General features: G+C 39.3%; 1 pseudogene; it reads right to left on the bottom strand.

The window, feature by feature from the left end:
• Nucleotides 1–22,676: 22,676 nt before the first annotated feature.
• LOC148473191 (5S ribosomal RNA) lies at nucleotides 22,677–22,796 on the bottom strand (annotated as a pseudogene).
• Between the last annotated feature and the right edge of the window lie 2,705 nt (nucleotides 22,797–25,501).

Raw genomic sequence — 25,501 nt, 5'->3', positions numbered from 1 at the left:
CTAGCACTTGACAACATGCATGGAGATACAATGGCCATTGGATATGCAGGAACACTGGGCTATATTGCACCAGAGGTGAGGAATACAGCATTTTTACTAGTTTCTCTTATCTGATATTAATACTTATTCCAAAAAGCAAGTACATATCGAAAGAAAATAATCACATCATATTCATGGTGAAGCAAGCACAAGAAGAAAAATAAGGAACAAGGTGTTTTGTATTGATACATAGGGATTCCCTCATGAAAATATTGCTCTTACACCAAGGTATGTGATGCTAGAACAGTGTTTTCTGTCCAGATTTACATTAACATTGTTGATAACCTGTACCGTAAAGTAAATTGTGTATTTATTTTGGCAGATCCGCTATGACCACAAGTACAACGCTGCTGCTGATTGGTTTTCATTTGGTGTTGTACTCTACCAGATGCTAACCGGAGATTCCCAGTTTAACATCAGGCTGCTCAGTTTTGAGGACTATTATATCACTCCTCAGGAAGAGAACATCATTGAAATGGTGAGTGTGTGTGTAAGTGCTGAATAGACAGCTCTGGTTGTCAGATCTCTCATTTATTATTGGAAACATATGAAATATACATGATATATTTATATCAGCTCAATTGTATATAATTCTACATACAGAGTGCACTGTTAGAAATCCTGTTTTCTCCAGAATCTGTTAGGAAACACTGGACCTTGGTGATGTGGAAAAGCTGCCCCTATAGGTAAGTGATCTATGATGTTGCAGTGTACAGCACCTTCAATGGTTACAGTCGATGAAAGTGTAAAATCAGAGTTCTTCAAAATGGTAGTTTGTGGTTACTAGAAATAAATATGTAGCACCGCACAAGATACCATTTCATGTGAAGACTGGTACTATCAGAACAGTATTATGGGAATACATAAGGCAAAGCTGTGAAAAGTCCAATGATGATCCAGATGGAGGCAAAATGGAGGCAAAATGGAGAAGAGAAAGGATCTTAATGCAAAGCATTAGAAGAGGACATAGAGAGTCAGAGGAGGGTAGGTGCAGAAGAAGAAAAGGACACACCATGATGACAGGCAAGGAAAGAAAAACATCAGTTTAGGCAGGAAGTTGAAATGCAGTAATAGGATCTTGCCATGGGACCGAAAGAAGACCAGGAAAGACATTAAGGACAGTGACTGCACTGATGAAGTTACCAATAAAAGAAAAATATTCTATCCATACTTATTGTGATACTCTGGCTGCACCAGAAGTCTATGTTAAAGGAAAATGAGCATCGTGAGTTCAAATTTTCTACTGCAAAAAAGGGAATTTCTTAGGAAACTTGGGCACATTGGAGCCTGGGATTCTGTAGTCTCCAATGGTAGTAATAGCACTGCACTGCTGAATCAAAAGACAGGCTAACGTTAGATAGGTTAATTCTTACATCTGCAAATTCTTTTCTTTACCATGGCACCAAATATATCAGTTTGCATGAAGTGTGTGTTAACATTTGAAACCAACATATTGCAGCTCATTGGGTGGGCTGCCAAGGGGAACCAAAGATCTGACAACATACAGTGACAATAAGATCAGCAGAGAACCCAGAGAGGATCCGACAACCAAACGCGGACATGTATGTGAGCTGCAATGCTAAGGTCCAAAGCAAAGAGATCTGATATCTCATCTCTAATTCAAAGCCTTAGAGGCACTATATGCTGTTTTACAGCCCACATGCCATAACTAGCCAAGGCATACCAGCCCACAAGGCTGCTTTACGGCCCACAGGCCACAACTAGCCAAGACTTACCAGCCCACAAGGCTGCTTCACAGCCCACAGGTGAAAAAACTAGCCAAGGTTTACCAGCCCACAAGGCTGCTTCATGGCCCAAAGGTCGCATCTCGTTCTATGGCCTACAGGCCACAACTAGCCAAGGCTTACCAGCCCACAAGGCTGCTTCAAGGCTCAAAGGCTGGATCTTGTTCTACAGGCAACAACTAGTCAAGCTTTACCAACCCTCAAGGCTGCTACACGGCCACAGCTAGCCAAGTTATCCAGCCCTAAAGGCTGTTGCGGGACTAATTTGTGAAGGTACCTCTAATCCTTAACAGATGCATTAGAACCTTTTTGGGAGGAATGGAATATGATACTGGACACCTGTTCCTTTTCTCTAATGAGGCTCATATTAAAAGAGAGAAAGGAAAAATTGAAAGAAATAGATGAGAGGATTGAAGTCTTGAAAACTTTAATTGAACCCTTTAACCACTTGCCTGGCAGTCGTATCAGATACGACCATGCCAGACTGGGCTTTCCCTGACATGGTCGTATCTGATACGACCAGTCAGAGAAACACAGTGGGCGGCTTGCTGGAAGTTAACTTCCAGCAGCCGCCCATCTCAGAGGGACCTACCGGTCCCTCTACACCTGCGCCGCCTCCTACTTTGTGTCCCGATCACTGCTGGCCACAGTGATCGGGCCCCGGCAGCACCCCCCTAGAAGCAGCAGCCACGGCTCATGTAGCCGCTGCTGCTGTGACCCGATCACTGTGGCCAGCAGTGATCGGGCAGCCATTTCAATACTAGGCAGTAGCGGCGGCTACCCTCCCGCTGAAGCTCCGGATCACAGTGATCAGTGAGATCACTGTGTGAGAGAAGCAGCAGCGGCGGCTCTGGTAGCCGCCGCTGCTGCTATATAGCCGGGCCACTAGCGGGGCACCCTCCCGCTGCGGCTCCGGATCACATAGATCAGCAAGATCACTGTGTAGTCAGCAGCAGCAGCGGCTCTGGTAGCCGCCGCTGCTGCTATGTAGCCGGGCCGCTAGCGGGACACCCTCCCGCTGCGGCTCCGGATCACAGTGATCAGTGAGATCACTGTGTGAGAGAAGCAGCAGCGGCGGCTCTGGTGCTATGTAGCCGGGCCGCTAGCGGGACACCCTCCCGCTGCGGATCCGGATCACAGTGATCAGTGAGATCACTGTGTGAGAGAAGCAGCAGCGGCGGCTCTGGTAGGCGCCGCTGCTGCTATGTAGCCAGGCCGCTAGCGGGACACCCTCCCGCTGCGGCTCCGGATCACAGTGATCAGCAAGATCACTGTGTAGTCAGTAGCAGCAGCGGCTCTGGTAGCCACCGCTGCTGCTACATACCCCGGCGGCCCCTCCCACTCCTTTCCGGCCTCAGCTCCACCTCCCCAAGTCCCCATGTGTCCCGATCACTGCTGGCCACAGTGATCGGGCAAATATAAAAATAGTTATAAAATATGTGTATATATATATATATATATATATAATATGTGCGTATATATATATATATATATATATATATAATGTGCGTATATATATATATATATATATAATGTGCGTATGTATATATATATATATGTACACACATACATATACACACGTGTGTGTAAGCAGGAGCAGTATATATATATATACACCACTCATCTGTGTGGCACTCCACGCAAAAAGGTATACAAATAGTGTAGTTCTGATCATGCGCAATAGACGCCGCAGACACTGGTATCTAGAGAGACTCCCTACCAGTCTCTAAAACAGTAAATATGCAAGAAAATGTTATAGAATCCCAGTCCAGCGCAGTCTTAATCAATAAAGGAAAGATTCTTACATCAAAAATCAATGTCCAATTTGGAGTACTTTTCAGAGCTCAATGGGGTTCAACCTTTGTTCATCAATGGTGCATATCTTTAAATCAGGAACTCTCAAAAAAAGAGAAAAAATATAGTGCAATATGTTCCACAGATAAACAATTTATTCAACAATATTACACTCACATTTCATTAAAAATAACAGACATATCGCATCACAAAATGGATGCACTCTCTGGGTCAGTTGTTCAGGGAATACTGGTAACTCGTTGTCATAAACCCTGCGGGATAAAAGGTTCCGGATACCCGTTACCACCAAGCAAGGTTCACTGCTCACCCAGTCCCAACGTCTCCGGAGTGTCCGTCCCACTAGCTTAACGCGTTTCGGATGTGCTTTATCCTTCGTCAGAAGCGTAATGGGAAACCTGCCTAATCCAACTAATATACCCTCACTAATTGCCAAATACTTCCCACTTGTAAGTTCTCCAATTTCCGGGGTTTACCCCCGCCGGAAGTCCTCCGCGATTCGTCCCCGCCGGAAGTCACATGGCCATCCGACCTGCAGCCTCCGGTGGAAGAGGACTTCAAAAGACTTCCTCCATTGCCGGATGTGATTGTCCTCCGCAATTCATCCCCGCCGGAGGTCACATGACCATCCGACCTGCAACCTCCGGCGGAAGTGGACTTCAAAAAATTTCTTCCACTGCCGGATGTGACGGTGATCTCTTTTTGCGTTCCATCACTATGAATCACCGGAAGTGTTCATTTCGCCATATTGAAAAAGGGATATCCATACAGTACTACGCTGGTGATGCCACAGTCCTCCCACCAGGAAATATCCATAAAGTGCAATGCTCATGGTTCACATATAAGGGAATACACAAAAAATAAATACATGTTAAAATACCATCTTATATAAAATAATTAAAAAATAGGAATACATAAAGAATGTTTATAAAAACCATTTTAGCTCAAAATCCCCATTTAATCCATTTGGAGCCAATGTTTTGAGCTTATATATCCATTTCATTTCGGCTTTCGATAATCTAAGCTCCAAATCTTTAGATCTCCAAATAGGATTTATTTGTTGTACTGCCCAAAACGATTTTAAAAAACAGGGATTTGATCCATGCATTATTTTAAAATGGACAGAAACAGTATGGGTCTCTAACCCCTTTTTTATATTGTAAATATGTTCTGCTAATCTTAGTTTTAGGTTTCGAGTAGTTTTGCCAATGTAATGTAAACCACATTGGCATTCAAGTGCATAAACAACATTTTTCGAGTTACACGTTAACAACTCTTTAATAGGGTAAATTATACCATTAACAGTGAACTCCTGAATTTTTGGGAGGCCTTTCACAATTTTACACATGGCACACATGCCACACCTATAGAAACCCACACTTATACTAGATCTTCTATTTACCTCAATGGAACTTCTAACGAGTTTATCTTTTAATGAGGGTGCTTTTCTATAAATAAATAAGGGGGTATCAGGAATCTTATCACCTATTATTGGATCTTGCTTTAAAATTCTCCAATTTCTTTTAAAAACAGCCTCAATATCTTTATATTGTGAGTTAAAATTACTTAAAAACGACCATTCAAATTTATTTTGTTTTCCACAATCCTTAAAATCCTCTTTATATTTTAAAAGGTCAACACGGTCCTTCTCATTAGCCTTTTGGCATGCTTTCTTAATTTTCTCTTCACAATAACCTTTACTAATAAAGCGATTAGTCATTTCTTGCATTTGTACATCACATATTTCTTTTTCTGTACAATTACGTTTCAATCTCAAAAACTGGCTGAAAGGTATACACTTTCCAACCAATTTGTATGGTGTTGACTCTCTCTCATAATAAAACTATTGGAGTCTGTCTTTTTCCTATGTGTTTTAGTGTGAATAGCACCTTCCTTAATATATATATTCAGATCTAAGAATATTATCTCCTTTTGGCTAATAGAGAATGTTAACCTTATATTCTGACTATTCATATTTAAAGATTGGCAGAACAAGGCTAACTCATCTTCAGTACCACCCCATATAAATAAAATATCGTCAATGAAACATTGCCAGGACACCAGGCTGCCCCCAGCTGATCACCATGCCAAACCTCACAATCCTCCCAATATGCCATGAAGAGGTTGGCATAGCTGGGGGCAAACCTGGTGCCCATTGCTGTTCCAATTTGTTGGAGATAAAAGAAGTCATTAAAAATAAAATAATTGTTGGTTAAAATAAACTGAATGCTTTCCAGAATAAAATCCCTGGTTTCAAGATTTAGATCCGATAATTCTAAAAAATATGACTCAGCTCTCAATCCCTTTTCTGCCTCTATTATAGTGTAGAGAATAGATACATCTGCACTAACCATGGTAAAGTGCTCCTCCCAATGAATTTCGTCTAACCTATTTAATACATGACTCATATCTTTAAGAAATGATTTGGTTTGTTTCACTAATGGATGGAGATAAAAATCGACAATTGCCGACAAATTGGAAGTAATACTGTTTGTCCCAGAAATTATGGGTCTCCCTGGAGGGTGGAGGGGGTCCTTATGGATTTTAGGTAGAATATAGATCGTGGGGACAGATGGATATTTAATATTAATAAAATCATACTCGGATTTGCTTAAAATTCCCCTTTCCAAAGCTTTCCCCGATAGTGCCAAAAGTTCTTTAGTAATTCTTAAAGTAGGGTCACTTTTTAATTTTCTATAAGTGGTACCATTAGTTAACTGACTGTTGATCTCCGCTACATATTTATCTTTATCCATTATGACCACTCCTCCCCCCTTATCCGCTGGTTTAATAACCAGCTCATCATCTTGTTTTAAGGACTTGAGGGCTGCAAACTCTTTCTTAGCAAGATTGCACTTCTTTTTTTTTTTAACGTCTTTGTCACTATTTTTTCTGTTTCCTTATTTACTATCTTACTAAAACAGTCTATGAAGCTTCCTTTTTGATGCACTGGATAAAATGAGGATCTGGGTTTAAATGAGGATCCTGAATATTCTCCTGTTCCTTCCCCTTCCTCATTTTTATTTAGGAAAAACTTCTTTACCGTTAATTTCCGAGTGAACTTTTGCAAGTCTATAAACAGTGAGGGTATATTAGTGAGGGTATATTAATTGGATTAGGCAGGTTTCCCATTATGCTTCTGACGAAGGATAAAGCACATCCAAAATGCATTAAGCTAGTGGGACGGACACTCCGGGACTGGGTGAGCAGTGAACCTTGCTTGGTGGTAACGGGTATCCGGAACCTTTTACCCCGCAGGGTTTATGACAACGAGTTACCAGTATTCCCTGAACAACTGACCCAGAGAGTGCATCCATTTTGTGATGCGGTATGTCTGTTATTTTTAATGAAATGTGAGTGTAATATTGTTGAATAAATTGTTTATCTGTGGAACATATTGCACTATATTTTTTCTCTTTTTTTGAGAGTTCTTGATTTAAAGATATGCACCATTGATGAACAAAGGTTGAACCCCATTGAGCTCTGAAAAGTACTCCAAATTGGACATTGATTTTTGATGTAAGAATCTTTCCTTTATTGATTAAGACTGCGCTGGACTGGGATTCTATAACATTTTCTTGCATATTTACTGTTTTAGAGACTGGTAGGGAGTCTCTCTAGATACCAGTGTCTGCGGCGTCTATTGCGCATGATCAGAACTACACTATTTGTATACCTATTGTCTTTTCCTTACTAAGTTTTGTATTGCAGCAATTATGTTGTCCTATAGGGAAACTAGGAAAGAGCTAATTACTGATATATTCAGTTTCAATACTGAAAAAGAAAATGAGGATGTATGTGATGAAGATATATCGGTAATTTTACATAAATTGGAAAATGTTATGTTAAAGGAGAATCGGGTGTGGTGGGAGGTGATCACTCTGGAAAAATACCAGGCTGATCACCTGATCCCAAAAGGGTTAAAAATTATCAAACCCCCCTCCTTTACAACAACAAATGAGAGTTTTAACAAAGATTGGGATATGATTTTAAATAATTGTTCCTCTCAATTAATCGATTTAATTCTAAAAGAGCGCAGAAGGGGTTTAGAAGTATTAAATGAAGAGATAAATTGCCTTCAAACTATCACCGAACCTTTTAGGGAGCAGGAAATTTTTAAAGAAGCGGAAATTGAAATTATGAGAAAGCTAAATAAAGAAACACGGGAACTTAAAGAGAAAAAACAAAAGAAATATCACAGAGACATAAAAGATCTTCAAAATAATGGGAAAACAAATGAAAGACCTAGAAATGAGACGTGAGAAGTAAACAGAGAGAGATCTGATGTGCAGGACACTAAAAGAGAGAGCCTGAAAGAAAAATATATTAGGAATACACAAAATTATGTCAACAAACCCCAATTTAATTATGGAAGAAAGAAGGAATATTCAATTTGGAGACCTGATCAGAGAAATAATGGTTATAAATACCAAGATGGGAGGAATAATAATTAGATAAACAAGCGAGTCCCAGATGATAGAAGGGATTTTTTTTAGGGGGGACCCTATTAGGGTGAGTAATAGGTACACACCACTGGAAGATTTTGAGGATCCACAATCTACTTCTTTTTTGGATTGGGATCCAAAAAGAAGGTGGAGACCATAAAATATAAAACGAAAAGAGGAAAGAGGGGAGGGAATAAAAAAAATAAAAAAACAAAACATCCTATGAGTGAAAAAAGTATATTAAAGGAACCATTAATGAGTGATGAAACTAAGATATTTAATCTTAGTAAAAGGATACTTATTCCGGAAGAAGAAACAGTTTTAAAGAAGGGCTTAAATTTCGCCCCTACAAGTCGGATTGATCCATTTGACTTATTTATAGACTTGCAAAAGTTCACTCGGAAATTAACGGTTAAGAAGTTTTTCCTAAATAAAAATAATGAGGAAGGGGAAGGAACAGGAGAATATTCAGGATCCTCATTTGAACCCAGATCCTCATTTTATCCAGTGCATCAAAAAGGAAGCTTCATAGACTGTTTTAGTAAGATAGTAAATAAGGAAACAGAAAAAATAGTGACAAAGACATTAAAAAAAAAAAAAGAAGTGCAATCTTACTAAGAAAGAGTTTGCAGCCCTCAAGTCCTTAAAACAAGATGATGAGCTGGTTATTAAACCAGCGGATAAGGGGGGAGGAGTGGTCCTTATGGATAAAGATAAATATGTAGCGGAGATCAACAGTCAGTTAACTAATGGTACCACTTATAGAAAATTAAAAAGTGACCCTACTTTAAGAATTACTAAAGAACTTTTGGCACTATCGGGGAAAGCTTTGGAAAGGGGAATTTTAAGCAAATCAGAGTATGATTTTATTAATATTAAATATGCATCTGTCCCCACGATCTATATTCTACCTAAAATCCATAAGGACCCCCTCCACCCTCCAGGGAGACCCATAATTTCTGGGACAAACAGTATTACTTCCAATTTGTCGGCAATTGTCGATTTTTATCTCCAACCATTAGTGAAACAAACCAAATCATTTCTTAAAGATACGAGTCATGTATTAAATAGGTTAGACGAAATTCATTGGGAGGAGCACTTTACCATGGTTAGTGCAGACGTATCTACTCTCTACACTATAATAGAGGCAGAAAAGGGATTGAGAGCTGTGTCATATTTTTTAGAATTATCGGATCTAAATCTTGAAACCAGGGATTTTATTCTGGAAAGCATTCAGTTTATTTTAACCAACAATTATTTTATTTTTAATGGCTTCTTTTATCTCCAACAAATTGGAACAGCAATGGGCACCAGGTTTGCCCCCAGCTATGCCAACCTCTTCATGGCATATTGGGAGGATTGGGAGGTTTGGCATGGTGATCAGCTGGGGGCAGCCTGGTGTCCTGGCAATGTTTCATTGACGATATTTTATTTATATGGGGTGGTACTGAAGATGAGTTAGCCTTGTTCTGCCATATTAGCCAAAATGAGATAATATTCTTAGATCTGAATATATATATTAAGGAAGGTGCTATTCACACTAAAACACATAGGAAAAAGACAGACTCCAATAGTTTTATTATGAGAGATAGTCAACACCATACAAATTGGTTGGAAAGTGTACCTTTCAGCCAGTTTTTGAGATTGAAACGTAATTGTACAGAGAAAGAAATATGTGATGTACAAATGCAAGAAATGACTAATCGCTTTATTAGTAAAGGTTATTGTGAAGAGAAAATTAAGAAAGCATGCCAAAAGGCTAATGAGAAGGACCGTGCTGACCTTTTAAAATATAAAGAGGATTTTAAGGATTGTGGAAAACAAAATAAATTTGAATGGTCGTTTTTAAGTAATTTTAACTCACAATATAAAGATATTGAGGCTGTTTTTAAAAGAAATTGGAGAATTTTAAAGCAAGATCCAATAATAGGTGATAAGATTCCTGATACCCCCTTATTTATTTATAGAAAAGCACCCTCATTAAAAGATAAACTCGTTAGAAGTTCCATTGAGGTAAATAGGAGATCTAGTATAAGAAGTGTGGGTTTCTATAGGTGTGGCATGTGTGCCATGTGTAAAATTGTGAAAGGCCTCCCAAAAATTCAGGAGTTCACTGTTAATGGTATAATTTACCCTATTAAAGAGTTGTTAACGTGTAACTCGAAAAATGTTGTTTATGCACTTGAATGCCAATGTGGTTTACATTACATTGGCAAAACTACTCGAAACCTAAAACTAAGATTAGCAGAACATATTTACAATATAAAAAAGGGGTTAGAGACCCATACTGTTTCTGCCCATTTTAAAATAATGCATGGATCAAATCCCTGTTTTTTTAAATCGTTTTGGGCAGTACAACAAATAAATCCTATTTGGAGATCTAAAGATTTGGAGCTTAGATTATCGAAAGCCGAAATGAAATGGATATATAAGCTCAAAACATTGGCTCCAAATGGATTAAATGGGGATTTTGAGCTAAAATGGTTTTTATAAACATTCTTTATGTATTCCTATTTTTTTATTATTTTATATAAGATGGTATTTTAACATGTATTTATTTTTTGTGTATTCCCTTATATGTGAACCATGAGCATTGCACTTTATGGATATTTCCTGGTGGGAGGACTGTGGCATGACCAGCGTAGTACTGTATGGATATCCCTTTTTCAATATGGCGAAATGAACACTTCCGGTGATCCATAGTGATGGAACGCAAAAAGAGATCACCGTCACATCCGGCAACGGAAGAAGTTTTTTGAAGTCCACTTCCGCCGGAGGTTGCAGGTCGGATGGTCATGTGACCTCCGGCGGGGACGAATTGCGGAGGACAATCACATCCGGCAATGGAGGAAGTCTTTTGAAGTCCTCTTCCGCCGGAGGCTGCAGGTCGGATGGCCATGTGACTTCCGGCAGGGGTAAACTCCTGAAATTGGAGAAGTTACAAGTGGGAAGTATTTGGCAATTAGTGAGGGTATATTAGTTGGATTAGGCAGGTTTCCCATTATGCTTCTGACGAAGGATAAAGCACATGCGAAACGCGTTAAGCTAGTGGGACGGACACTCCGGAGACGTTGGGACTGGGTGAGCAGTGAACCTTGCTTGGTGGTAACGGGTATCCGGAACCTTTTATCCCGCAGGGTTTATGACAACGAGTTACCAGTATTCCCTGAACAACTGACCCAGAGAGTGCATCCATTTTGTGATGCGATATGTCTGTTATTTTTAATGAAATGTGAGTGTAATATTGTTGAATAAATTGTTTATCTGTGGAACATATTGCACTATATTTTTTCTCTTTATTTGAGAGTTCTGGATTTAAAGATATGCACCAGTGATGAACAAATGTTGAACCCCATTGACCTCTGAAAAGCACTCCAAATTGGACATTGATTTTTGATGTAAGAATCTTTCCTTTATTGATTAAGACTGCGCTGGACTGGGACTCCACGCAAAAAGAAAAACTCAGTAGTCATGGCTTAAATAGTCAACGTTTCAATGCCTATATAATCATAGTCATAATCATAATTTCATCAGGACACAAAATACAATGAACACATCCTACCTTAAATAGATACACCCAGTGAAGCAGCCTCGCTGTAGCGGGACCACGCACCCGCCCGGCGGCACCAAAAAATGACAACATCACGTAGTAACGTGTGGCGCCTCTGACCATCACCATGGTAACAGATATATACAACAGAATACACAACACAATGTTGCCATAGCAACACTCAGCTACGTGTAACATAATCAAGGCATCAAAGTAATAGACATAAATGCATATATTAAAGCTGGCAAATGTATGCTGAATATATCAAAGCGCATAATGTGCTTATACTTAGGATAATTAATTTACATATCATCAAAAATGAACCATTTATATATATGCAATATCGTGGATGAATATACCTAGGGTACAAATAACACATCAAATGTGTAAACTATCTGACGACTATGCTGAAATATATAACAATAGACACTGCAATTACCACATAAACTAGAGACGATGAATATACACACAGCTTCCTACATAAATACTGCAAAACCCAACTACTCGTTAAGTCCCCTAGGGGCCATAGTGCCCAATCGATAAATCCATCTGGTTTCACATTGCATAAGTTTCCGTGACCTATCTCCCCCTCTAATAGATAGAGGGACATGGTCAATCATCCTATATTTCAGGGTAGACAAGGAATGACGGGCATTAACAAAATGCCTAGCTACTGGTTGTTCGCTGCCTCCAGAATTAATGGCCAATCTAATGGCACTTCTCTGAGCCGCCATCCGTTCCTTGAAAGTCCTTTCGGTTTTCCCTATGTAAGATAGACCACAGGGACAGATGATCTGATATACAATGAAGGATGAATTACAGGTAAGTTTATGGCGAATGAAAAACTTGCGGCCGGACAGAGGGTGATGAAAAACATCGCCTGGAATGAGGTACCTGCATGTTGTGCAGGTGCATCTAAAGCAGCCCATTTTGCCAACTCCACCAATGCATGTATTTGAATCTGGGTTGGATATATCAGTTTTTACCAATATGTCTCGAATGCTACGTCCTCTCTTATAGCATGGCATAATACGGGTACTTTGAAGCTGAAGTTCAGGGTCAGTTTGAACAATAGGCCATAGTCTTTTAGAGATTTTATTAATGTGCCTACTATGTTGGTTATATTTATTAACCCATGGGATCATGGGTGTATTCTTTTTAGATGTATTGGCCCTGAGTACTTCATCCCTATCAAGATTTAATACCTTATTTTTCACCTTAGCCAAATGATTGCCATCATATCCTCTATTGACAAATTTAAGGATCATTTCATTCATCTGGGATTCAGCTACAGCAATATCCGTATTAATTCTCCTTATTCTCAACAATTGGGAATAAGGGAGACCCCTGATCAATGGTTTAGGATGACAACTATCTGAACGTAGGAGATTATTCCTATCTGTATCCTTCGTATAAAGACTAGTGGTCACCACTCCATTATTGATAAAAATCCTAACATCCAGATAATTAATGGCCTCATTACTGATATTATATGACAACTTAGCAGGACTAATACTACTGTTGTGTTCCTCAATTATGTCAATAAGGTCCTGTTTAGGACCCTTCCAAAACACAAGTAAGTCGTCTATGTATCGTACATAAAATCCTATTTTCGAAGCAACATCAGGTTTATCAAAAAATTATAATTTTTCAACACCGAACATATATATGTTGGCATACGATGGGGCCACACTGGACCCCATCGCACAGCCAACACATTGCAGATGGAAACATTTATCATACAGAAAAAAAATTCTGGTAAGGATAAGACGTAATAAATCAATAACAAGATTAACATCTGGTCCAGTATAAAGAGGATGATCCTTAAGGAAATGTCTATGCATTTATGTCTATTATTTTGATGCCTTGATTATGTTACACGTAGCTGAGTGCTGCTATGGCAACATTGTGTTGTGTATTCTGGTGTATATATCTGTTACCATGGTGATGGTCACAGGCGCCACACGTTACTACGTGATGACGTAATTTTTTGGTGCCGCCGGGCGGGTGCGTGGTCCCGCTACAGCGAGGCTGCTTCACTGGGTGTACCTATTTAAGGTAGGATGTGTTCATTGGATTTTGTGTCCTGATGAAAATGCCAATTATATAGGCATTGAAATGTTGACTATTTAAGCCATGACTACTGAGTTTTTCTTTTTGCGTGGAGTGCCACACAAACTCGCCGCGTCATCAGTGGGCGCGTCGATGGTGACGTTGGAGCAACTGGCCTGGGCCCGACCGCAGACGTGGGATCCCGCTTCTGCTGATGGCTGCCAGCTGACGCAGGTGAGGTGAGTGGGCTCTCACACTGTTGGGTATATAGTACAGTTCTGGATCATTAGGCTTTAGTCCCTTGACGAAGGTTGACGAAACGGCCGTCGGGGCTGACCCGGGTTAGGAGCATGACTCCCCGGCATTTTCTATTTGTGCATCTGAATCGCCTGAATTGCTAAGTATTATCTATATATACTTCATCCAGTTGGTTACTACACCTGCCATGGTTGTACATTGGATTTTTACGATGGCTTATTAAAATCATATTTTGCATATTGCGGTGTGCTGGTTCTGGTTCCATTTTTGTTCACATTTGGGACTGTCATATATATATATATATATATATAAAATCTGTTTTATATATATATATATATATATATATATCTATATCGAATATATATATATATATATATATATATATATATATCGAACATATATCTATATCGAATATATATATATATATATATATATATAAATAATCGATAGATATCGTAGAGCCTCTGATTAGGGAAGGCAACCGACCATCGATGGTTTGCAAACATCGATGGCCTGACGGAAAACAAGTGGTTTGCCATTGCTGGTGGCCATCAATGTTGCACCATCGATGGTAACCCTCAATCGATGTTTAGGAAACATCAACAGTTGTGGTCTACACAGATCTTGCCCAATCGCTAAACAGTTGATGGCTTCTAACAATGGTTGAACCATCGATGGTACAGCTGTCAATGGCCATCACTACAGTATAACATAAAAATTGCTATTTTTATGGTATACTGGGTTTTAAAAAAAATATTTTTTTTCAAATAAAATAGTGATGGATAAGTTTAAAATTATGTTCTTGACCTAATTCAATCATAAAAGAAACCGACAATTTTGGAGCGGTTTTTGGAAAAATAATTCGTCAGTTAAGTGATTAAGGATATGCCAATTTTTTCTATATTAGATAATAAAATGACAGACAATCTAAAAAAACACTAAATTTATAATTAAGAAGAAAAAACAAGGGAAATTACAGAGAGATTATGACTTTTACAAATTTGGAGTTATTAAGAACAGAGAGAAACATCACCAAAACGGGAGAAACGTAAAGAAACCCAGAATTTCCATTCTCTGAAGAGGGATATATTGGGAGTAGGAACCACTCCAAGAAGGAGAAAGGAATCAAACCACACGAGAAAACAGAGATTGGAATAGGGCAACACACCAAGGAAGAAAGGTCTGGGGTCAAAGAAGAGACTGGATGGATGACTCCTATTAAAGATATAACAGCTATAGAAGAAATATAACATACACCCCGCCTCGTATAAAAATAATGAGTAAACCGAGAAGAATATCATATACAGCATATACAGTGGACTTCCCTTATAAGGATGATAATTTTAGAGGAAGAAGACATGAAGATCCAATAAACCATCAGATTACACCAATGAGATCTCGAAAATCACACAGAACCTCACATAGAAGATAGGAGAACCGAGAATGTTTCTTTATAGGAAGAGAAGATATTAAACACCTCATGGAGTGCACTGAGAAAACAGGCGGAAAACAGAAAGGAAAGAAGAATATAAGAAGACAACATAGAAATAGAAGACATCCAGGACTCGACAGAACCCCATAGGATCCCGTATTTTAGGAGAAAGGAGGATGGGAATAAAGTATCGGGACAAGGAAGAATGAAGAAACAAAAGATAGGTGATTAAGAGAAGAGATAGGAAAGAAGATGAAAAAGATAAAGTACAGATCCAACAACCGTAAAAGGGGATGTAGAAGGAAATTTAAGAAAAATCGGCTATAAAGAAACAAAAGGATGATAATCCAATATTGGAAAAAGTAATCGCACACTCTCTGAGGAAGAAATGAAGGTCCTACGGAAAGGACTTAAATATACACCTACCTCACATATGAATAGTTGGGAAAAATTCATAGATGTACAGAAATTCGTGAGGAAGATTATACTGAAAAAGTTCTTTACTATGAAAGCCGAAGAAAATTAAAATAAAGGAGGACAATCAAATCAAAATGAAGTACAAGAACTGGAAGATTTGAACATACAAATGAAAAAGAAAAAGAAATCCATCTTCTACCCAACCCATGTTAAAGGGATTTTATAAAGGCATTCACAAAAGTCATCAAAGAATTAGAAACCTTAAAGAAACCTAAAATTAGATTTAATCTGACTAAGAAAGAGAAAATAATACAGGAATTAGATAAAGATGAAAATATAGTCATTGACAAAGGTGGGGGAACAGCATGTGACAAAGGTGGGGGGATAGCTATTCTGAATAGGAGCGACTATGTAGCGGAGGGATACAGACAATTGTCAGATACCAACACATACACGAAATTGAAAAACGATCCAACTAGTTGTATCATGGATAACTTTCAGAAACTTCTCAATGATCATGTCAATAAGTGGGGCATCTCTAATGAAGAAAAGGAGTACATAGATATACAAAACCCCATTATTCCAACTATATACGTACTACCTAAAGTACATAAGAGTATGACAAACCCCCCCGGGGAGACCAATCATAGCGGGGACAGAAAGCCTCACCTCAAACTTATCTTTTATTGATGGAATTCTACAACCTTTGGTACACACCTAACCCGTTCATACCTCAAAGACACAGGAGATACCCTTGTGAAGATCAAAGATTTTACCTGGACTATTGCGACACGATTAGCATCTGCCAATGTCACATCTCTCTATACGTGTATATTACACACTAAGGTTCTGGAGGCCATTTCATGGTCACTAGACAAAACAAACATGACAACGGAAAGGAAAACTTTCATTCTGGAAGCAATAACATTTATTTAGAGAACAATTTTTTTTTCTTCAATGGCAACTTCTACCTGCAACGGACCGGTACTGCGATGGGAACTAAACTTGCCCCAAATTATGCTAACCTCTTCATGAGTTTCTGGGAGGAAGTATGTGTGTTTGGAAGCATAGCTTGGGGTACTAGCCTTTTAAAGTGGTACCGGTATATTGACTACGTCATACTTCTTTGGACAGAATCAGAAGAGAGCCTAAATGAATTATTTTCTAACATAAATACTAAGAACATGAACATACGGTTAACTATTACTCAGAGTAGAGTACAAATCAATTTTTTAGATCTTTCCATTTATATAGAGGAAGTTACCATCCATACTAAAAACCTTCCAGAAATGGATATAAATTCTTTTATCCCCACTGACAGTCAACATCAAGCATTATGATTGAAAGGGGTACCAAGTAGCCAATTCCTATCAGTAAAAAGGAATTGTAGTAAAGAAGATATCTGTAAAGAACAAATAGTAAAAATGAAAGAGGAATTCATAGAGAAAGGATATGATCCAGAACTACTACAGAAAACAAGGACATGATGAGAAAGGAGAGAGATGCACTTTTGAATAATCAAATATGTTTGAATAGAGAAAAGAATAATAAGGAAAAAGACTGAAATGGGCACTTATTACCGGTTATGATGCACAGCACAAACAAATTGAAAGACTCTTTAAATAACATTGGTATTTATTACAAGATGATCCAATTTAAAAAAAAGTGATCCCAATGAAACCAGTTTTTATCTATAGGTCAAAGAATGTAAAAAATAATTTGGTCAAAAGCACTTTACCTGTCGCCTCCAAAACATTTAGTTAGAACCAGCGGCTTTCACCGGTGTGGGTTATGTATTGCATGTAGAAGCGTTAAGGATACTTGTAACAATTATAATGAAATACAAGTGAATGGAGTGGCTTTGAAGATAAAAGATTTTATTACGTGCAATACATCGAATGTATATAAAACATTGGAAGGTCCTAACAAAGGACCAGATTTTGAAGAATTATATAAACAGAAAAACCTAAAATTATTTATAGGAATGCAGGAATTTGTTAGTTAACAGTGCACTTCCCGTGGATAAAAGATTAACTAGGATTAATTCTAAAGGATTCTTCCGATGTGACATGTGCAATATGTGTAAAAGCTGCAAAACAGAAAACAAAGTGACTCATTACACATCAAACATTCCATCATAAGGCCGTATTCAATTAGCGGCGAAAACGGACGTTTTTCGCAAAAAAAGGCAATATTTTCGCCAAAAAACGAGCGAAAACGCAAACGGTCATTTTCGCCGCTAATTGAATACGGCCCTACTCTATAAAGGACTTTATCACATGCGGAAGTTTATCTCCTAGAGTGTGGGTACCAATATGTAGGGAGAACAGGGAGAATGTTAAAAGAATGTACAGCCAAACATTTGAGAAACATTAAGAAAGGCTACGATAAACACAGTGTATCCGTGCATTTTAACCACTTAACTAATTTTTTTTCCAAAAACCTCTCCGAAATTGTCGGTTTTTTTATGATTGAATTAGGTCAAGAACATCTTTTTAAAACTATTTCAAAGCATTTCTTTTTTTTTAAAAACACTGTAGTTCTGGTCATTGACAGCTGTACCATTGATAGCCGATTGGTTCAACCATCTCTATAAACAATCAATTGTTTGACATCGGTTGGGGGCTCCACACACACACACACACACACATATATATATGCACGCATACACATATATATGCCGTATATACAGTGTATGTATATATCCATGAGTATAGATCACACGTTTGTGTGTATATATATATATATATATATATATATATATATATATATACACATACAAATACCACACACAAAAAAGAACGTGGAATGAGGGCACTCACTAAAAAATAGAAGATCAACTTATTTTTAATCAGAGCATCAAATTAGTAGTTCATAGGTGCTACAAAATACCGACGTTTCGGTCCAAACAAGGGCCATTCTCAAGGTGCAGCAATCCAAAAATCACCAATACATCCTGGGTCTACTGAAGTCACAGACTAACTAAGCACATCGGATAGTATATAGTGCAGTCTCCCAGGGCCCTGTTATATAGCCAACACACTCATACCTGGTAGGCAATCAGTAATCAAGCAAATAAGTACCCAGCCACTTACCAGCATGTTAATTATCAAAACAACAGCCTAGACCATGAAGTACGGTGGGCGTAAGGAACCAATCAGGTTATCCACCGTCCATCCCGCAGTGTCAACCCTCCGGCGCAACACGCTGGCGCGCTCAGCGTGACACGCTCCAAACATCCAGCAGTGACGCGCACTACACCATGTGGTTCGCACACGGCTGCGCGCACACGCCGGACGCGTAACCAAGGCAACAGGGATATTAGGCTTCAAGGTGATAGGCTGGTAGGTGCTAGGGCTGATGAATCATAAATAAACACAAAATATAGAGCATACAAGGTGCGTGTTGTACAAACAGGGACCCTGAGATATACTGCAAGGAAGAATAATGTACATTAGTGTATAAACAATATGTAGTGACCAAAGTCACTAGGCAGCCAATCATAAAAATAACGCTACGCAAGAATAGCAGCAGAAATATAAACATATCACAATGGAAAATATAATAAAAAAAAGAAGAAAAAGAAAACTAAACGATAAATGTGTACGATAATGCAGAATAAACAAACCAATATGCAAAATATGGGAAACATCAGAGAAAACAATTTTAAGGTAAAAACACAGACAGATGGTTGATCTCATTTAAACCCCTTGGTGCCACAGTATCGAGCTTACTAATCCAAAAACTTTCCCTTTGGTGGAGCCGTTTAATACGGTCACCACCCCTAACCAATGGCGGAACCCAATCAACGAGGCGACACCGTAACATCGATATCTGGTGATCAAAAAGAAGAAAATGTCGGGCCACAGGTTTATCAGTGCTGCGTGTTTGTAATGCAGCCCTGATAGAAGATCGATGATTGGCCATTCGTTCCCTGAATGGTCTAGTGGTCAGGCCTACATAATAGAGACTACAGGGACATGTTACAACATAAATAAACTCCATTTGGCAATATAACCTATAGTTGATCCTAAGTTGTTTCCCGGTGTGTGGATGTGGGAAAGTAGGACCCACAAGTAAACTCCTGCAGGTGATACAACTCCCACAGCTCACACACCCAGGTTTTTGTTTCAACAGCCAATCCGTCCCCCGAGATTTCATAGGGGATAGCGTTGGTCTCATAAGTAACTGGTTCAAATTGGCATTCCTCCTATAGGCAAGCATCGGAGGTGGTACATTCTTCATCTTAAGGTCGGGATCTGATGTTAATAACGGCCTTCGATGAAGTAATGCTTTCCGAACGATTTGTGATCTGCTACTAAATTTTGTAGAAAAAAAATCATTCTTTCATTATGTCCAGTATCAACAGGGTTAGTTAACTGTCTGGATGAATGCATTTCTCTTGCTTTTAGAAGATTATGCTGAATGAGATGTTCATCGTAGCCCCTTGCACGAAACCGGTCACTCATTTCAGATAGCTGATTATCGAGAACGTCAGCATCGATAGTATTACATAGTACACGTAAAAACTGAGCCCTAGGTAGGCTATTAATAACCGTGGGAGGGTGAAAACTGCGAGCATGCAAGAGGGTATTGCGATCAGTTGGTTTTCTGTATAGCATATACTCAAGAGATTCTCCTTTCTTGATAACTGTGACATCAAGAAAATTAATCCTTACTGTATCGATGGTGCTGGTGAATTTAACTGGTTGTGGTAGATCATTAAGCCATTGTATCATCCCATTAAAGGATTCTATGCTCCCCTTCCAGAGAATAAAGATGTCATCAATAAAACTTTGAAAAAAATGATGTTAGATCCAAATTTCGGTAAAATAAATTCAGTCTCAAATGCAGCCATGAACAAATTGGCGTACGCGGGTGCCAAATTAGACCCCATCGATGTTCCTGATCGCTGAAGATAATAGTCGCCATCGTACATAAAAAAAATTATATTCCGACACGAACTGGGTTAGTTGAAGAATAAATTCTGTAGGTATTTCTTTCTTTCTTCTTTTTTTTATTATATTTTCCATTGTGATATGTTTATATTTCTGCTGCTATTCTTGCGTAGCGTTATTTTTATGATTGGCTGCCTAGTGACTTTGGTCACTACATATTGTTTATACACTAATGTACATTATTCTTCCTCGCAGTATATCTCAGGGTCCCTGTTTGTACAACACGCACCATGTATGCTCTATATTTTGTGTTTATTTATGATTCATCAGCCCTAGCACCTACCAGCCTATCACCTTGAAGCCTAATATCCGTTGCCTTGGTTACGCTTCCGGCGTGTACGCGCAGCCGTGTGCGAACCACATGGTGTAGCGCGCGTCACTGCTGGATGTTTGGAGCGTGTCACGCTGAGCGCGCCAGCGACGGTGCGTCAGCGTGTTGCGCCGGAGGGCTGACACTGTGCCGGATGGACGGTGGATAGGTTCCTTACGCCCACCGTACTTCATGGTCTAGGCTGTTGTTTTGATAATTAACATGCTGGTAAGTGGCTGGGTACTTATTTGCTTGATTACTGATTGCCTACCAGGTATGAGTGTGTTGGCTATATAACAGGGCCCTGGGAGACTGCACTATGTACTATCCAATGTGCTTAGTTAGTCTGTGACTTCAGTAGACCCAGGATGTATTGGTGATTTTTGGATTGCTGCACCTTGAGAATGGCCCTTGTCTGGACCGAAACGTCTGTATTTTGTAGCACCTATGAACTACTAATTTGATGCTCTGATTAAAAATAAGCTGATCTTCTATTTTTTGGTGAGTGCCCTCATTCCACGTTCTTTTTTGTGTGTGGTATTTGTATATATTATTGAACTGGCCTTTTGACCTGAGGAGCACCCCCCATATACTATTTTCACTTGATGAGGATGTGAGTGCAGAGATGAACTGTTCTTATATATATATATATATACACACACACACACACACACACACACACACACACACATTTTATATATATATATATATATATATATATATTTATATATATATATACACATACACACACACACAAGGTCAATATAAGCTGGCTCTCCACAGTGTAATAATGTTATTTGCCCTGGTGCCATCCGAAGGTATGGAAACCCAAAGTCTAGAAACAAGCAAACAGTGGCACTCACGGGACTTTCAAAGGAAAAAGACTCCTGGACACGGCAGTGTAGTTCAACGTTTCAGTCTTGGCAGACTTTTATCAAGAACAACATCAAAATACAAGTGAACATACCTTTATAGGATAGCGTGTAAAGTGTGGTGCATGACCGCCCCTCTTGTCCAGTTACGGGTGGGTGTACGTCATCTGCATGCGACCGACGCGTCACCCAGCATGTCATGACGCTCAGCGTGTGACGCGGTACGTATGACTCGCACGTGATGGACCTCAGGTAGTGGGCGGGGGAAGTGTGTGCGGTAACCTTGGTAACCAGAGCGCAATGACAAGGAACCACATCAGGGTGTGTCATTGTGCAATCAACTGTGTTATGTCCATACAAAACATGGTGCACTATGACTGGATAGGTGGAGAACAAAGTCCAAAGAATGGACTTGAATAATGCGATATAGTGACACATAAACAACATATAACAAATATATAAGACACATAATTTTGTAAACCTGGGTTAAAAAATCAATAACTCTAGAAATCTGACAGTGCAGGAGTATCGATGTAATACATGGCAGTAAGTTATAGAATATGATCATATAAGAGACACGGTAGAGTGAAAAAAAAAATATATATATCTCTAGAATAGGATATCTTGTGTCAGTAACAAAGATACTTGAAAATCATCAAGGAAATAATTCGAGAGCCAATATATAAACCAAAACCAAAGATATGATTCAACACCAATCATCCTGCGCCAGACTTGTCATGGAGATGCATACGCACGGGGTACAGTTGAATGTCCTTTTATTTGGTTGTTTTACAACACCTGGTATTCCTAGGTGGTCCCCCATCCAAGTACTAAGCAGGCCAAACACTGATTAGCTTCCAAGATCAGACGAGATCGGGCTTATCCAGTGCATGTATGGTTGTAACTGACCATGTGAACGTAGGATGCCAGTACTTCCCCTCAGCCTTGTGAGCATAACCCGATATAACCCGAACATTGCTGAATAGCAGATCAAAATCAATATCTGAGGGACTTGTATAGACTATAAAAAAATTTTAGAATTTTTTTTTTAAGTGAGCCAAAACTGAACCCACAGACAGAAACATATATAGCCTGTAACAGGCTACTATAAAATGCAGATTATGTAACTAACAGTATCTATGTACCAAGAGAATTGTACCGTGCACTGCAAAGAAATACAAGAAAAGTTACTGTACTGAAAGGACTGTATAATAAAGTAATAGAATCACGATTCAAAGAAAACATGCAAACGATAAGGTTTCATGTCATGTATCCAACGGGCTTCAAGTTGCATCAGTCGTTTATCTCTGTCTCCCCCTCTTTTTGACATTGGAACATGGTCGATGACTTTATGTCTTAATGTGGCCAGGGTGTGCTTTTGTTCCTTGAAATGTCTTGCCACTGGTTGGTCATTCTCTCTGCTTTCAAGGGCCTGTCTTATGGCAGTACGGTGTTGCGCCATCCTAATTCTTGCTGTACATGAAGTTTTCCCTATATATGCGAGGCCGCAAGGACAGCGGATCATGTAGATGATAAATCTAGTCATGCAATTAAGTACGTGTCTGATCGGAATCCTTCTACCGGAGTGCGGATGAGCCACATCTGGTCCTGTTTCCATATACCTGCAGGTGGTACAACCAATGCACTTGTAGCAGCCAGGTTTCTTTGAGAGGAAATTGCTGGCCATAGGTGTTTCAATTGTGGATACATCATTATGTACCAGCCAGTCTTTTAAACTTCTCCCTCTCCGGTATCCCATCATGATTCTAGATGTGTGCAGGGGCTTGAGACCAGAGTTTGTATTCACAACCGGCCAGAATTTTTTGACAGTTGTTAATATGTTGACTTCCAGAATTGTATTGTGTGATAAACATGGTTGGAGCCTTGTTTGTTTTAGTAGTGAATAATAGATTGTCTGATTTCATGCTGTTGTTGATGGCTCTAGCTTTAGCTTTCAGCAAGTCTTTTAGCTTATATCCCCTATTCAAAAACTTAGTCATCATATTGTCCAATGCTTTATCAGCCTTGTCAGTATTGCTTGTAATCCTAAGGACGCGAAGGAATTGAGAATAAGGTAAACTCCTTATTATGGATACAGGATGATGACTCCCTGCATGTAGGAGTGTATTACAGTCCGTAGGTTTGGTGTAGATGTTAGTAGAAAAAGAAGTACGATCCCAACTGATGTCCACATCCAAAAAGTGCATGTTCTCAGAGCTGCAATCGTATGTAAATTTAATATGTTCATGCATTTGGTTGATATTATCCATTGCTGAAGTAAACTGTTGTGAGGTGCCCGATCATAGTACAAAGATATGTATCTTATAAAGTAAAGCAAATGATCACTAAACTCGGAATTAAGTAGAAAAACAGCCCTTTCCACATAAAACATGTAGACATTGGCGAAAGCTGGTGCCACGTGAGAGCCCATGGCACAGCCTCTTTTTTGCAAAAAAAACAAATTGTCAAAAAGAAAATAATTCCTTGTGAGCGTTTTCTCAAGAAGTTGTGTATATAGCTGAATATTCGGGCCATTGTACTCTGGTTTGGATAGCAAAAATCTTTCCATGCTTTCCAAACCTTGTGTATGGGGAATGCTGGTGTACAATGATACAACATCTATTGTACAAATAAGTAAATTTTCAGGCAATTGATTCAACTGATGTAATTTTTCAAGAAAAGTATTGGTGTCTTTGAGGAAGGTATATATATATATATATATATATATATTATATAGTGTGTGTATATATATATATATATATATACACATATATATATATATATATATATATACATATACACACACACAGTGTATATATATATATATATATATATATATATGGCTTTGCTGTTTATATATGCGGTGGGGCTTGCAAAAATGGAGGAGGGAGAGAAGGGGTTGGTTCTTTTACCAGCGGCTGCTCCCTCTACTATTTGCAGCCGCTGGGGACCAGCTAACGGGGGGGGCAGAGAAAAGCACTTATAGCACTACCTTCTATTTGCCCGGCGGCTGCTCTGTCTAGTTTGCAGACGCTGGGCTGTTGCTAGTCGGGGTGGAGAGAGAAGGACAGCGCTGATAGCGCTGTCCCTCTCTGCCCGGTGGCTGCTCTGCCATCAGCCGCCGGGCTGCTGCTAGCTCCGGAGAAGGGAGAGAAAGACAGCGCTATCAGCGCTGCCTTCTCTGCCCTGTCAACAGCCGCTGGGCTGCCGCTGCTGTCGGGCTTGGGTGTTCCGGCGCTGGGCTGTCCGATCACTGCTAGCAGTGATCGGACGGCCCACGGGGAGGGACAGTGTGCAGGGGGACCTGGAGGTCCCTCTGTGATTGGCGGCTGCTAGAAAATTATTTTCCAGCAGCCGCCCCCACAGAGCTTTCCTGACTGGTCGTATCAGATACGACCATGTCAGGGAAAGCCCAGTCTGGTATGGTCGTATCTGATACGACCGACCATGCCAGGCAAGTGGTTAAAGAAAAACATGTGTGTAAAATTGGAGAACAAATACAGAAACCGCACTTGTCAAACTAGAGATGAGGACCATATATGAATTAAAAACCTTAGCACCAGGAAATTTAAATGCAGAATTTTAATCCAAATGGTTTTTATTAGAAAATG

The sequence above is a fragment of the Taudactylus pleione genome, unplaced genomic scaffold (assembly GCF_031769625.1).
Source record: "Taudactylus pleione unplaced genomic scaffold, aTauple2 ptg000959l, whole genome shotgun sequence".
NCBI classification, from domain to species: Eukaryota; Metazoa; Chordata; class Amphibia; order Anura; family Myobatrachidae; genus Taudactylus; species Taudactylus pleione.
This window is presented reverse-complemented; position numbering and strand designations above follow the sequence as displayed.